Source organism: Alosa alosa, chromosome 23 (genome assembly GCF_017589495.1).
Source record: "Alosa alosa isolate M-15738 ecotype Scorff River chromosome 23, AALO_Geno_1.1, whole genome shotgun sequence".
NCBI lineage: Eukaryota > Metazoa > Chordata > Actinopteri > Clupeiformes > Clupeidae > Alosa > Alosa alosa.
Genome location: NC_063211.1, coordinates 16,746,819 through 16,763,461, shown reverse-complemented (window position 1 = coordinate 16,763,461; position 16,643 = coordinate 16,746,819).

Below are 16,643 nucleotides of genomic sequence, written 5' to 3'. Positions count from 1 at the left end.
CAACAACAAATTTGTAGTCTACCTCTCCGGAGGTTTTGTTTTTGGTGAATTTTGTCTGTTTGTTTGTCTTGACATAATTTTCTACTATCTTAGATTTTAGTTTCATATTGCAAGTAACGCTTAACATGACCAATAGCAGGGCTACAAATTGTGGTTATTGTAGTGTCGATAGCATATTGCGAGTAGTTGTGAACCATATAGGAACTTTAATTGTAGCCTATAACCAAATTAAAATAAATGCGAATTTATGTCAGTTTGACTAGCGACCCACAGTTGGATAAGCAGGTTCCCCCGAGCAGTCTGCATAGCTAAACACTGAGGGCTTCTCTGTCTGCTGTCTGCTTTTGCTCAAAGGTCCAGGCGGTCCACTAGCCTGATGTAGTCATACTCAATTCTAGTCAGAATATGAGTCTGATACTGCTCCATTGAGACGTAATATGGGGCGTGTTTCAACCGATACAGGGAGGGAATGCCTCTGCACTCAATTGGATAGACCTAACCAATCAGAGCAACAAAATAGCTTACCGTGAGGTGTAGGAAGAGAACACACGAACCATCCTTCTTCTCCTATATCCCCTCCATTTTTAAAAATAATTCTGTTGAACAGTGATATGCTATAAACATGTTAAACAGCTGGGAAAGGCTGTCGCAAATCCCTCGAACAGGTGGTCAATCAGAGATTTCAAGCGAGCGAGGGAACACATGTATGCAATGCAACAGCTGTTTTTCCCTTGATGAAAGTGAAACCACGAGTTTTCCCACATCTCAACTTTGGCCAAAGTTTTCCGAAATAATCGTTTTCAGTGATACAACCTCATTAAATAATATGAATTTTCCATATGGGGTCTTAAAAGCCATGTATCCTTCTAGCCACAGCGTTTTTGTTTCAAACATAAGCCTAATCTAAGCGTGCTCAGATGACGTGATAGACCAGGCGCTGTTGCTCACCTGTCCATCATCGTAAAGCCTGATTTGATTGGTCCGCCTGATATAGGGCGAGCATACTTCCACCACAATGGAGCAATGCCAGACCAAACTTCCCGACCTCAAATGTTGTGGGTAGGACAAAGTTCGGAATGGCACCCAGGCTAGCGGCCCACAACAAATAGCTCAAAACACTTTTCATTTGTTAGCCTACTTACAGTAATAAATGTATCTTTATTAGTGGCAACATTATAGTATGCAGTCCGAGGGATACATTTCCATAAAACGTTGTTAGACTTAGCCTATAGGCTAGGATACATAATCACATATTTGGAGATGATTTGAAGTGGGCTCATATGCTTCCATAACGTATTGATGTAAAAAAGAGAAAATGTGGTAAGGCCAGCCTATATAGCATTTCTGATATCTCACAGATGTGGGGCTGTTAAGCTCTTAAAATAAGGACGATCTTGCTTTTTATGAAAGAAGCATGAAACTTTCAGGGTTTGTTCTTGATGACCTAAGCTTTAATTTTAAATCTGGAGGCATTCTCAGTTTGACCTCTGTGGTCAGATAGAAGTCATTGACCTCTGTAATATGTTGTGACACTACAGGTGAATGGGGTAAAAAATTAAATATATTTTAATGTTTAAATATGCAAATTAGGCCATATCTCATTAAAAATGTGCTAATTTGTATACATTTTAAAAAAACAAAATCAGATTGTCTGATAAAGTCAGGCTCAAAATATTTTTTCATTTTGTTGTCATATGAGATGGGAAAAGAATTACTGAGGGATTTATGGACATCTACTTCTATTATCCTGTAATTCATCTGTACCTCTGTGATATGAAATTTCTTGGCCCGAAATTAGAAATGGGTGTATCTTAGGATCTAAATGTGATAGAAATGTAAACTAAATATGTTTTTCCATGTTTCTGGGCATGAGGAACTCATCTATAGAAATTGATAGATAGAGGTCAACATCATTAAGTGCAGTGAAGATCACTGGCAAAACATCTACTTCTGTTATCCTGTATATATATAGCAGGGTATTCGGGGGGGGGGGGGGGACGGACCGATTTCCCCTTCCTTCGTTTCTGAAAATAATTCTGTTCACAACAATGATAAAAACAGCAGGGGAAGGGTGACATGAACACTTCGAGCAAACAGGTGGCCAATCAGAGATTCGAAACAAACGAGAAACCAACATGTCACAATGCAAAAACGCCGGTTTCCCTATTTACATGCAACTGCGAAACTGGAGTTTTACAAATCGTGTTTGTGGTTTTCGTGTAAATTAGAGGCCAAACCACGTTGAAATATCTGCGTTTTCCCTTTGTGTAAACAGGATCTTATTTTCCCACGGCACTTGGGAACCTAAAAGGTTGTGTGCTGCAGTCTCTCTCACTTTCTCCTTTGACTGTCCAACAGTACAAAGCGATAAACAGCAGACTGAGTTCTTCAATTGCGCCATTGAATCTTTTCTTGAAGTCCATTTAAAAATCATTTGCTGGCCCCAGCCATGGTGCGGCTGGCTGGGGCACCTGCACCGTACGCCGGCGACCCGGGTTCGATTCCCGCCCCGTGGTCCTTTCCGGATCCCACCCCGACTCTCTCTCCCACTCGCTTCCTGTCATTCTCTACTGTCCTGCAAATTAAAGGCATAAAAGGCCAAAAAAATATACAAAAAAAAAAAAAAATGCTAACCTCAGAAGAAATGTGGATTGCCTTTGGAACTAAAAGCCATTTCTGCTATATAGGCATTCACAATGTGGTTACTGCACTGGGTCCTTCCACTGGTTCTGCACTGCTAGCATTTCATGCTTTCACTGGCTGTGATACAACATCTGCATTGTATCATCAACATCTGGCCGTGGTAAAAAGACTGCCTGGGATACATGGCGTGTATATCCGGAAGTTACAGAGGCTTTCCATGAATTGTTGCATATGCCACAAGAGTTGAGTGATCTTTCCTTGTCTCAACTAGAATGTTTTGTGGTGCTGATCTATGACAGAACAAGTGCATGCTTAGAGGTCAATGAGGCAAGGAAACAACTTTTTATCCAGAGGTCAAGATCCCTGGAAAACATCCCCCCTACACAAGCTGCTTTGAGGCAACACATCAAAAGAGCAATGCACCAGGCTAACATATGGAACCTTGCCTTGGTTCCTACTACCCACAGTTACCAAGTCCTTCAGACTGGGGATGGATTGATACAGATGCAGGCTGGCAGCCATGTTGGACAACACTCCCTGAGGCATCACAGGCATGCTATGAGCTTGTGCACTGTGGTTGTAAAACGAGTTGTACCGGGCACTGTAAATGCAAAAAGGCAGCATTAATGTGAGTGCTATCAATGCTATAGATGAGTTCCTCATGCCCAGAAACCTAGAAAAACATATTTAGTTTACATTTCTATCACATTTAGATCCTAAGATACAACCATTTCTAATTTCGGGCCTAAAAATGGCATATCACAGGATAATAGAAGTAGATGTCCATAAACCCCTCAGTAATTCTTTTCCCATCTCATATGACAACAAAATGAATAAAATATTTTGAGTCTGGCTTTATCAGACAATCTGATTTTGTTTTTTAAAAATATATATGCAAATTAGCACATTTTTAATGAGATAAGGCCTAATTTGCATATTTAAACATTAAAATATAAAAAACTTTCAATATATTTTTGTCTTAGCTTAACATGAGTAATCAACTGAGAAAGTTTCATGGTGATATCTATTATTTAATGTTTTTACCCCATTCACCTGTAGTGTCACAACATATTACAGAGGTCAATGACCTCTATCTGACCTCAGAGGTCAAACTGAGAATGCCTCCAGATTTAAAATTAAAGCTTAGGTCATCAAGAACAAACCCTAAAAGTTTCATGCTTCTTTCATAAAAAGCAAGATTGTTGAGCTTAACAGCCCCACTATATGGGACAGTTCACAGAAGGAAGTAGACTAATTTTAATTAACATCATTTTCAGATAGATCACAGACTTAAAAAGCAAATTCCATGTATCGGTGTTGAATTAATCCCATGTAAGCTATATCGTTTTGCCAGCGTTTCTCCCGTGTGCACCATTGTGAGCATAACATCCTCGTTCTTCTGACAGTCGATCCTCTTCAACCCACGTGGGGTGGGGTGCGCTACCTCCTGACTCTATGATTGGTTAGTGAACTTAGATTATTGATTGGCTAGCCAAACCTGAGCATCGCCATTGGCTATTCAAAAGGGAGTGCCAGAATCGTCTCAAAAGTACTTGTGTACTTGAAGAAAATTCTTGTGCGAGCAGCAGAGATTCGTAATGGCAGAATAGCTTCGTAATTGAAAGACAGCAACTGTGGAAGGTTTAGTACCTGTGGAATATATTTGTAAGTGAAGGACATATGAGTAATACTTAAAATCGTTTGTGTTATTTTTTTGTTAAATCACAAATCATTTATACAGTTACAAATCCTGATACACACACACAATACATATGAGACGCTTCTCATCCCTAAGGTGGTGCAAAAGTATGTGCACTTGCAGAAATGATTTGTAACTGTAGGACAACTTTTTGTGCATAGAATGTTGATTTGTTATTGTAGAATATTTTTGTAATGGTAAAATATTTTTTACTGTAGGATTATTTGTAGCTGTAAAACCGATCCGTACCCGTAGAATAGATTTGTAAGTGTAGGACATATTTGTTATTTTGACAATTACTTGTACAGATCATTTTAACAGTTACAAATCATTTCTACAGTTTCAAAACGTGATACACACGTACAAAACATTTGAGTCTAATATTCTTCCATAGGCTTCCCCCCCGGCATTGCACTGTGCCTACTTCAGAGGGAACTGCTCACACCTACTTGAAAATGTTTGAACTTTTTAGATAGCTGAGACTCTGTAGTTTCTTAGGAAACCTTCAGAATTAATGTGCGATGTATTAGCACAGAGGTACAGAGGCCCTCTAAGTCACTTAAGAAACGAAACTGAAGCCTAGCTAGCACCAGGTCTTGTGAAGCTGTGTGTAAAAGTAGATCAATATAAATGAAAAGATGAATAGATTACACAACTAGATGTACCGCATAGCGGTACAAAATATGACTGCCGCTCAGTCCTGTACATCCATTCCGCGAAAATAAATCACACTTCAATTTGTCTCCATCTTTTACTCCATCCCCCACTCTTGAAACTTTTGTGTATGCTTGTTTGGCATGCCTGAGTGTGTGTGTGCGGCTGCACAGAAAGTAGCCTACTTGTGCTGAAAAGGTGAATAGATTGTAGAATAGCCAAAGAAGATGTAGCATTGTTATAAAACCTTTAAAATCTCTAAACAATCACAAGTAGGGCAGGTCATCACAGTTCATCCATTGCAACTGGATTGATGAAAGGTCACTTACACCTGTAGGCTACATTGTATTTGGGAAAAGCAAAAGGTATCAGCATAATGTTATTTATTTATTTATTTATTTTTTATGTATTTATAAACAAAAACATCTCTGTCAGTTCCATGCTGTTTTCAACAGCTATCAAAAACAAAGGTCATTTTTGGATGGATGGATTTTTTGTGAATATTTCTTCTTCTACATAAGATTTTAGTCATCTTTAGTTCATGTAATACTTTATTGTCAATGCACAAATTAAGTAACAGTAGTCTGAAACGTTATTGTTAATGCACAAATTAAGTAACAGTAGTCTGAAACGAAATGCTGTTTTACATCTAACCAGTGGTGCAAATAACTGACATGTCCAAATGGGCCTTGATGAAATGCGTCGCTAGACTGTTCATACACATTTTAACGGGCCAAAGTTGAAGAGCTTTTGTCCGTTATTGTTCGTGCAAATATAGGCTGATTCATGTTCCCTTGCATTGTGTAACTGAGGTCCATGGCTAGTCTGGCTTTCATCAGACCAAGCTCAATCTTTTAAGAAATCCAAAAATAAATAGCGGGCAGATCAGGCTGGGTTCACCCAGCCTAGTCCATAGGCACCCGATATTGTTTAATTTTCAGATTGAGATATACACGCTCTGGCTATTCTAAATGCAAAAATGCATTAGGGAGTTATGACAAAACTGTAACTAACAAACTAGATCCTAATAGAAAGCGGTTAGCTTCCCTATCTTCCATTGCACAGAATGATTTTGTAGCACGTGCAATAAATGACAGTCGAAAGATACAAACAGTGCTGCTATCAATTTGCTTGGTATAACCGCATTTATAGTTTTCTACAAATGCAATCAATCAAATGGGCCTCCATCACTCAACCAACGCTAACGGTAACATTACCTAGGTCCTTATTGATATTACAAGATTAACGTACCTGCAGTAAAAACCAAGCATGTCCGATAAACATCCTCACTTCATGTGAACATCGTCCTGTCCTTATTAGATGTTCGCTGTGGTAAATTACAGTCCTTGTAGGAAGTGTCCATTATTTTTTCAACCCACTTTTAACTTCCAAAAAATTACGTCTCACTGCAACGATCGCCATCTAGTGGACAAAGCGACTACTTATCGCCAATACTGAAAATGCAGCCATGATGATGATGATGAATATTTTGGCTTTCTTTTGATCCTATTGAATTTGTAATTATGTATCGGCCGTTCTAATACCGATAGTATGTGGGTGCCTGTGTGTGTGCATGTTTATATGTGTGCACCACCATTTACAGGCCAATAAGTGTACAGTCACTAAATGTACACATAACCTAATTTTTTTAGCCCCCCCCATGGATGAAATTCTACGAAACTTGACATACCCCAGACCCCCAGAGAATGCCAGGTCAATCATACACATAAAATTTGGTGCAGTTCTGAACATCTTAACTGAAGATAGAGGCGATTAAAGCAGAATAATGCATTTTCATTTTGACCGGGCGGGGGCAAATCACAAATGAGTGATTATGAGCCAGGTTGATGTGGGCCCTTGAGACCAACATACCATAAAAGATTCACAGAGAACTGTGTCTGCCCTACCCTCCTTTCGGGGGGTCCAGTCCAGCGGGGGGGCTGCAGATCAAAACGAAAAACGACGGTTCCATGCTATCCATGTGGGGTTACATGCCCACCAAGTTTTGTGTACCCCGGTCTTTCAGTGTCCCGGGAATCCTTGTTGGTGTACGTCACTAAATGTACACATAAATTATTTTATTGTAAGGCCCCCATGAACGAAAAGTACACAAAACTTGGCATGCATTCAGAGGGTGTCATAATGATCCTACACTTTTAATTTCGTGCAGTTTTGACCTTGTCAGCCAGAGATATTGAGATGAAAACACCTAATTTTTTGCTTTTTAATTTTTAACTAGGTGGCGCTATACATGAAATAAGTGGTAATGGGATGGGTTGACATGCCCCCCCCTTAAGACCAACATACAAAAAAAGGTGGACCTCCTAGGCCCTATGGTTCTCGAGATATTCACAGAAAACTGTCTCCGGCCACCTACAGGCCAGTTGGTGTATAGTAACATAAATTAATTTATTGTGTGGCCCCCCATGAACGGAATTCCACAAAACTTGGCGTGCATACAGAGGGTGTCATAATGATCCTACACTTCCAATTTCGTGCAGTTTTGACTATGTTAGGTCACAGATACCTTCAATTACACCACCTCATTTTTTACTTTTTTGTGTTTAACTAGGTGGCGCTATACACGAAATGAGTGGTTATGGAATGGGTTGACATGGCCCCTTGAGATCAACATACAAAAAAAAATGGTCCTCCTAAACCCTACGGTTTTCGAGATATTCACAGAAAACTGTGTCTGCCCTACCCTCCTTTTCGGGGGTCCAATTCAGCGGGGGCTACAGATCAAAACGAAAAACGATGGTTCCATGCTATCCATGTGGGGTTACATGTCCACCAAGTTTCGTGTACCCCGGTCTTTCAGTGTCCCGGGAATCATTGGCCGGAAATTTGGGCATCGCGAAAAAAAAAAAAAAAAAAAAAAAAAAAAAAAAAAAAAAAAAAAAATCTGACTAAACCTATATGACCGCCGCTTCGCTGCGCGGCGGTCATAATTATTTGTAAAGGTATGTCCATGCATTTGGTAAAGTGCCCAATGGACATACCTATGAAGCCCTTACACTGATCAGAAAATCAACACTGTTCTGCTCATCTCTATTATATACTTCAATTGTACAATTACAATATTGTTATTAATATATTACCATTGCACTGAACTGCCTTGCGCTATATTTATATTTAAATCTTAAATCTTAGACCTTACTCATATTGCACTGTTCCTTCCCTCTCTTAAAATGTTATTGTACATTTCTATTTTGCATATTGTATTGATTCTTTGATATGGAAACCAAGTTCATTATTTTGGGAACTAGATGTACCGCATAGCGGTACAAAATATGACCGCCGCTCAGTCCTGTACATCCGATCCGCGAAAATAAATCACACTTCAATTTGTCTCCATATTTTACTCCATCCTCCACTCTTGAAACTTTTGTGTATGCTTGTTTGGCATGCCTGAGTGTGTGTGTGCGGCTGCACAGAAAGTAGCCTACTGGTGCTGAAAAGGTGAATAGATTGTAGAATAGCCAAAGAAGATGTAGCATTGTTATAAAACCTTTAAAATCTCTAAACAATCACAAGTAGGGCAGTTCATCACAGTTCATCCATTGCAACTGGATTGATGAAAGGTCACTTACACCTGTAGGCTACATTGTATTTGGGAAAAGCAAAAGGTATCAGCATAATGTTATTTATTTATTTATTTTTTTTTTTTTTTATGTATTTATAAACAAAAACATCTCTGTCAGTTCCATGCCGTTTTCAACAGCTATCAAAAACAAAGGTCATTTTGGATGGATGGATGGATTTTTGTGAATATTTCTTCTTCTACATAAGATTTTAGTCATCTTTAGTTCATGTAATACTTTATTGTCAATGCACAAATTAAGTAACAGTAGTCTGAAACGTTATTGTTAATGCACAAATTAAGTAACAGTAGTCTGAAACGAAATGCTGTTTTACATCTAACCAGTGGTGCAAATAATTGACATGTCCAAATGGGCCTTGATGAAATCATTAAGCTAGACTGTTCATACACATTTTAACGGGCCAAAGTTGAAGAGCTTTTGTCCGTTATTGTTACGTTGCAAATATAGGCTGATTCATGTTCCCTTGCATTGTGTAACTGAGGTCCATGGCTAGTCTGGCTTTCATCAGACCAAGCTCAATCTTTTAAGAAATCAAAAATAAATAGCGGGCAGATCAGGCTGGGTTCACCCAGCCTAGTCCATAGGCACCGATATTGTTTAATTTTCAGATTGAGATATACACGCTCTGGCTATTCTAAATGCAAAAAATGCATTAGGGAGTTATGACAAAACTGTAACTAACAAACTAGATCCTAATAGAAAGCTGTTAGCTTCCCTAAGCTACAGGTAGGATTATAAGGTAGGCCTATTTACAACATAAATTGTCAATAGGCTATGCTGGCGACACAAATAAAATCTCCTTTGGAAACCAATGGCTTACGACTTACAGTATCAAGCGGACTTAAACTGCCATATCGTGGCGAAAAGTTGTAATAACATTCACGCAGCTCCATGAGTCAAGGAAAGCGCCGAATGAAGTAGCCACTTCTAAATGGGACCCACTACACATAGCTTAAGGTGTGTTGCTAAAAGAAGCCATAATGAAATGAAGGTGTCATTGTTTGGATACTTCACACACACGTGCTTTTTAATTTCACAGACTACAACTACCAAGCTGTAATCAAAGCACATCGATTCCCCTCTCACACCCTGCACGCACTTAAAACTAAATAAACAGGCGTCTCAGTCTCACGCATGTATAGGCAAAACTGTATCAGACCGGTGTAACGTTGGTAAATCTTCCATTGCACAGAATGATTTTTGTAGCACGTGCAATAAATGACAGTCGAAAAGATACAAACAGTGCTGCTATCAATTTGCTTGGTATAACCGCATTTATAGTTTTCTACAAATGCAATCAATCAAATGGGCCTCTACCACTCAACCAACGCTAACGGTAACATTACCTAGGTCCTTATTGATATTACAAGATTAACGTACCTGCAGTAAAAACCAAGCATGTCCGATAAACATCCTCAGATTTATTTCGGCTTCAAGAAGAAATGGGAATTAAACTTCATGTGAACATCGTCCTGTCCTTATTAGATGTTAAGCTGCGGTAAATTACAGTCCTTGTAGGAAGTGTCCATTGTTTTCCCCAACCCACTTTTAACTTCCAACAAAATTACGTCTCACTGCAACGATCGCCATCTAGTGGACAAGCGACTACTTATCGCCAATACTGAAAAATGCAGCCATGATGATGATGATGAATATTTATTTTGGCTTTCTTTTGATCCTACTGAATTTGTAATTATGTATCGGCCCGTTCTAATACCGATGGTATGTGGGTGCCTGTGTGTGTGCATGTTTATATGTGTGCACCGCCATTTACAGGCCAATGAGTGTACAGTCACTAAATGTACACATAACCTAATTTTTTTAGACCCCCCATGGATGAAATTCTACTGAAACTTGGCATACCCCCAGACCCCAAAGAGAATGCCAGGTCAATCATACACATAAAATTTGGTGCAGTTCTGAACATCTTAACTGAAGATAGGGCGATTAAAGCAGAATAATATTGCATTTTCATTTTTTACCGGGGTGCAAATCACAAATGAGTGATTATGAGCCAGGTTTATGTGGGCCCTTGAGACCAACATACCATAAAAGAACTGTGTCTGCCCACAGAGAACTGTGTCTGCCCTACACTCCTTTCGGGGTCCAGTCCAGCAGGGGCTGCAGATCAAAAAACGAAAATGACGGTTCCATGCTATCCATGTGGGGGTACATGCCCACCAAGTTTGTGTACCCGGTCTTTCAGTGTCCCGGGAATCCTTGTTGGTGTACATCACTAAATGTACACATACATTATTTTATTGTAGGGCCCCCATTGACCGAAAGTACACAAAACTTGGCATGCATTCGGGAGGGTGTCATAATGATCCTACACTTTTTAATTTCGTGCAGTTTTGACCTTGTCAGCCAGAGATATTGTGATGAAAACACCAATTAATTTTTTTTTTTAATTTTTAACTAGGTGGCTATACATGAAATAAGTGGTAATGGGATGGGTTGACATGCCCCTTAAGACCAACATGCAAAAAAAAGGTGGACCTCCTAGGCCCCTACGGTTCTCGAGATATTCACAGAAAACTGTCTCCGGCCACCTACAGGCCAGTTGGTGTATAGTAACATAAATTAATTTATTGTGTGGCCCCCCATGAACGGAATTCCACAAAACTTGGCGTGCATACAGAGGGTGTCATAATGATCCTACACTTCCAATTTCGTGCAGTTTTGACTATGTTAGGTCACAGATACCTACAATTACAACACCTCATTTTTACTTTTTTGTGTTTAACTAGGTGGCGCTATACATGAAATTAGTGGTTATGGAATGGGTTGACATGGCCCCTTGAGATCAACATACAAAAAAAAGGTGGTTTTTTTTTTTTTCTTTTTCGCATGCCCAAATTTCCGTCAATGATTCCCGGGACACTGAAAGACCGGGGTACACGAAACTTGGTGGACATGTAATCCCACATGGATAGCATGGAACCATCGTTTTTCGTTTTGATCTGTAGCCCCTCCGCTGAATTGGACCCCGAAAGGAGGGTAGGGCAGACACAGTTTTCTGTGAATATCTCAAAACCGTAGGGTTTAGGAGGACCATTTTTTTTTGTATGTTGATCTCAAGGGGCCATGTCAACCCATTCCATAACCACTCATTTCATGTATAGTGCCACCTAGTTAAACACAAAAAAAGTAAAAATGAGGTGGTGTAATTGAAGGTATCTGTGACCTAACATAGTCAAAACTGCACAAAATTGGAAGTGTAGGATCATTATGACACCCTATGTATGCACGCCAAGTTTTGTGGAATTCCGTTCATGGGGGCCACACAATAAATTAATTTATGTTACTATACACCAACTGGCCTGTAGGTGGCCGGAGACAGTTTTCTGTGAATATCTCGAGAACCGTAGGGCCTAGGAGGTCCACCTTTTTTTTTTTTGTATGTTGGTCTTAAGGGGCATGTCAACCCATCCCATTACCACTTATTTCATGTATAGCGCCACCTAGTTAAAAATTAAAAAGCAAAAATTAGGTGTTTTCATCTCAATATCTCTGGCTGACAAGGTCAAAACTGCACGAAATTAAAAGAAAAGGATCATTATGACACCCTCTGAATGCATGCCAAGTTTTGTGTACTTTCGTTCATGGGGGGCCTTACAATAAAATAATTTATGTGTACATTTAGTGGCGTACACCAACAAGGTTCCCGGAACACTGAAAGACCGGGTACACAAAACTTGGTGAGCATGTACCCCACATGGATAGCATGGAACCGTCATTTTTTTAGTTTTCATCTGCAGCCCCCATGGACTGGACCCCGAAGGAGGGTAGGGCAGACACAGTTCTCTGTGAATCTTTATGGTATGTTGGTCTCAAGGGCCCACATCAACCTGGCTCATAATCACTCATTTGTGATTTGCCCCCCCCTCCCGGTAAAAAATGAAAATCAGTAGGATTAAAAAAGAAAGCCAAAATAAATATTCATCATCATCATCATGGCTGCATTTTCAGTATTGGCGAGAAGTAGTCGTTTGTCCACTAGATGGCGACGTTGCAGTGAGACGAAATTTTGTTGGAAGTTAAAAGTGGGTTGGAAAAACAATGGACGCTTCATACAAGGACTGTAATTTACCTTGTGAACATCTAATAAGGATAGGGCGATGTTCACATGAAGTGTAATTCCCATTTCTTCTTGAAGCGAAATAAATCTAAGGATGTTTCGGACATGCTTGGTTTTACTGCAGGCACGTTAATCTTGTAATATCAATAAGGACCTAGGTAATGTTACCGTTAAGCGTTGGTTGAGTGATGGAGGCATTTGATTGATTGCATTTGTAGAAAACTATAAATGCGGTTATACCAAGCAAATTGATAGCAGCACTGTTTGTATCTTTCGACTGTCATTTATTGCACGTGCTACAAAATCATTCTGTGCAATGGAAGATTTACCAACGTTACACCGGTCTGATACAGTTTTGCCTATACATGCGTGAGACTGAGGCGCCTGTTTATTTTGTTTTTAAGTCGTGCAGGGTGTGAGAGGGGAATCGATGTGCTTTGATTACAGCTTGGTAGTTGTAGTCTGTGAAATTAAAAAACGCGTGTGTGTGAAGTATCCAAACAATGACACCTTCATTTCATTATGGCTGCTTTAGCAAAACACCTTAAGCTACTGTGTAGTGGGTCCCATTTAGAAGTGGCTACTTCATTCGCTTTCCTTGACTCATGGAGCTGCGTGAATGTTATTACAACTTTTCGCCCGCGATATGACAGTTTAAGTCCCGCTTTGATACTGTAAAGGCGTAAGCCATTGGTTTCAAAGGAGATTTTATTTGTGTCGCTAGCATAGCCTATTGACAATTTATGTTGTCAATAGGCCTACCTTATAATCCTACCTGTAGCTTAGGGAAGCTAACAACTTTCTATTAGGATCTAGTTTGTTAGTTACCGTTTTGTCATAACTCCCTGATGCATTTTTGCATTTAGAATAGCCAGAGCGTGTATATCTCAATCGGAAAATTAAACAATATCGGTGCCTATGGACTAGGCTGGGTGAACCCAGCCTGATCTGCCCGCTATTTATTTTTGATTTCTTAAAAGATTGAGCTTGGTCTGATGAAAGCCAGACTAGCCATGGACCTCAGTTAAACAATGCAAGGGAACATGAATCAGCCTATATTTGCACTAACAATAACGGACAAAAGCTTTTCAACTTTGGCCCGTTAAAATGTGTATGAACAGTCTAGCGGCGCATTTCATCATGGCCCATTTGGACATGTCAGTTATTTGCACCACTGGTTAGATGTAAAACAGCATTTCGTTTCAGACTAGGCTACTGTTACTTAATTTGTGCATTAACAATAACGTTTCAGACTACTGTTACTTAATTTGTGCATTGACAATAAAGTATTACATGAACTAAAGATGACTAAAATCTTATGTAGAAGAAGAAACATTCACAAAAAAAATCCATCCATCCAAAAATGACCTTTGTTTTTGATAGCTGTTGAAAACGGCATGGAACTGACAGAGATGTTTTTGTTTATAAATACATAAAAATAAATAAATAAATAACATTATGCTGATACCGTTTGCTTTTCCCCAAATACAATGTAGCCTACAGGTGTAAGTGACCTTTCATCAATCCAGTTGCAATGGATGAACTGTGATGAACTGCCCTACTTGTGATTGTTTAGAGATTTTAAAGGTTTTATAACAATTCTACATCTTCTTTGGCTATTCTACAATCTATTCACCTTTTCAGCACCAGTAGGGTACTTTCTGTGCAGCAGCACACACACACTCAGGCATGCCAAACAAGCATACACAAAAAGTTTCAAGAGTGGGGGATGGAGTAAAATATGGAGACAAATTGAAGTGTGATTTATTTTCGCGGAACGGATGTACAGGACTGAGCGGCGGTCATATTTTGTACCGCTATGCGGTACATCTAGTTCCGATATGGTTTGCCACGCATTGAGTGAAGCGTTCGTGAGATATACCACCGGCCGAGAGTAATGGGTGGAGATGGACAAAGTGCTGTGTGCAGAATGGAAATATGATGAAATTCCATGTATGTTCAACGATAATTTTTTCGCGAATCGTTTATCACAGCACTTAGCCGCTAATATAATTCGAAAGCTCTGATTCCCGTGACATCTGTGTAATGTATGAGATATGTACTCCGTGAGTAATTCAACAGAGAATAGTAAAACAGAGGATTTAAATTTGGACGCATATTATTACTAATGGGGGGGGGGCTTTTGATCTTAGGGTGGCGTAAGCTCCCCCCCCCCGAAAAAAATAGGCCTAACGACATCCCTGATGCACATACAGTGGACCTACACATTCAAATATGCATAAAAGCAAATTACTAAAGATTTAAAGTAAACTATGCTTAGATTCTTTTGTTTTTGTATTTACCAGAGACTTCACATGATACGGTTTCTTCTTTACTGTCTTTCATGTCGCGACCATTACTAAGTCTACATTTGTAGCGATCCCTTGGCCCACCACGTTTCTGAGGTTTTAGAGGGTTAGACGTCTCATTTTTCATCTCAATGTCGTCGTGGAACCATGTCAATGTGATGCCCTCAGGAAAGCTCTTAGGCTCACACTGGAGGGTTGCCACACCTGATGAACATTCCACCTCCAACTTTGGGTCTGGAGTCCTGGCTAGAACAGATGAATTCACACATTATTTGGGTTTTATCATTAAAAACAAGACTGGATAGTTCATGTGTAAAGTGTGACAACTTTATAGACAATTGGCAACTGTTGTGCCATTTTGATTAGGTTGTACTTACACAAGACGCAGAGTCTCAGAGTATATTTTAAGTGATTTCCCATTATTATCATGATGTTCAGCTTTGAATGTACAATCCATTGACTTGGAAATATGTTTCAGAGTAAGGGAGCCTTGGTCATCCACATTTGCATTTGCAGTTGTATTAATCTTTCCCTCCCTCCGTTTATAAATTAGTTCGTCATTACATTTCCAGGACAGCGTATCTTCAACTTTTCTGGGTGAATTCAATGTAATGGTATAGGATTCCCTTTCCAATTTCCAGATTTTACATGGAGTCTCTGTGTTGAGAAAAGGAAAATAATGAGATCAGTGACAGAAAATACACAATAATTTAATTTGATGAATCACATTCAAATGTATACTTTTTGACCAATTCATGATGGGGGAAATGGACAAGTGTATTCCTTGTGAGTTCAGTAAATTGTCTGACAAGTTTAGTCACTATATAGACACATCATTTAAACGGATGAATCAAAATGGTATAGCTCATTACCAAGACCATGTTTATGCAGTGAATTGTTAGGCTGTTTGCGGTTTTATGTTACTTTCTGGCATTTTATATAAATGTTTTCTGTGGGACCTCAGATAACAGTATCCTGACACAGATTAAGTTAGTACTGGTCTACAAATTACAGGTGTCAATGTTTAATGTAATTAAACAGGTTAGAGGGATATTCAAATTACTTTGTATACAGTGGCCTGAAATATAGTTATTTCATACAGATTCAAATCATTACTCACCTTGGGATGCATTTAAACCAAGAATATAAAGACACAAAAACCCCAAAGCAATTTGGAACTTCATCTTCTCACGTCCCTTAGAAGTGCAAATGTCACGTTAGCTGAGAGAGATAGTTTCCTGTGTGTGAGTGTGTTTGCAAGTGTGTGTGTGTGTGGGTGTATGCATGCTGGTGTATGGATGAGTGTACATGTGTGAGTGTGTATGTGTGAGTGCCTTTGAGTAGTAATGGTTCAAATAAAGAGGAAATTAATCTGTCAGTATGATCAGTGATAATCAGAACACAAAAAATACCCCCCGGTCATCTTTAGGTTCTCGGTCTGCAATCTGTCTGTAAACTCCAGAAGAACAAACATATTAATCTCCCACCCACCTTAATTTGCTGTCCTGCGACCTGCTAAACCATATCATACCATCTTGATTTTGATGTTTCTGCCCAAACCCACTATATAGAAGGCTTCTTAAAAACACTGGTCAGCTAAATTTGATCTACAGTACAGGCCATAAATTTGGACACATTTACATTGCAGATTA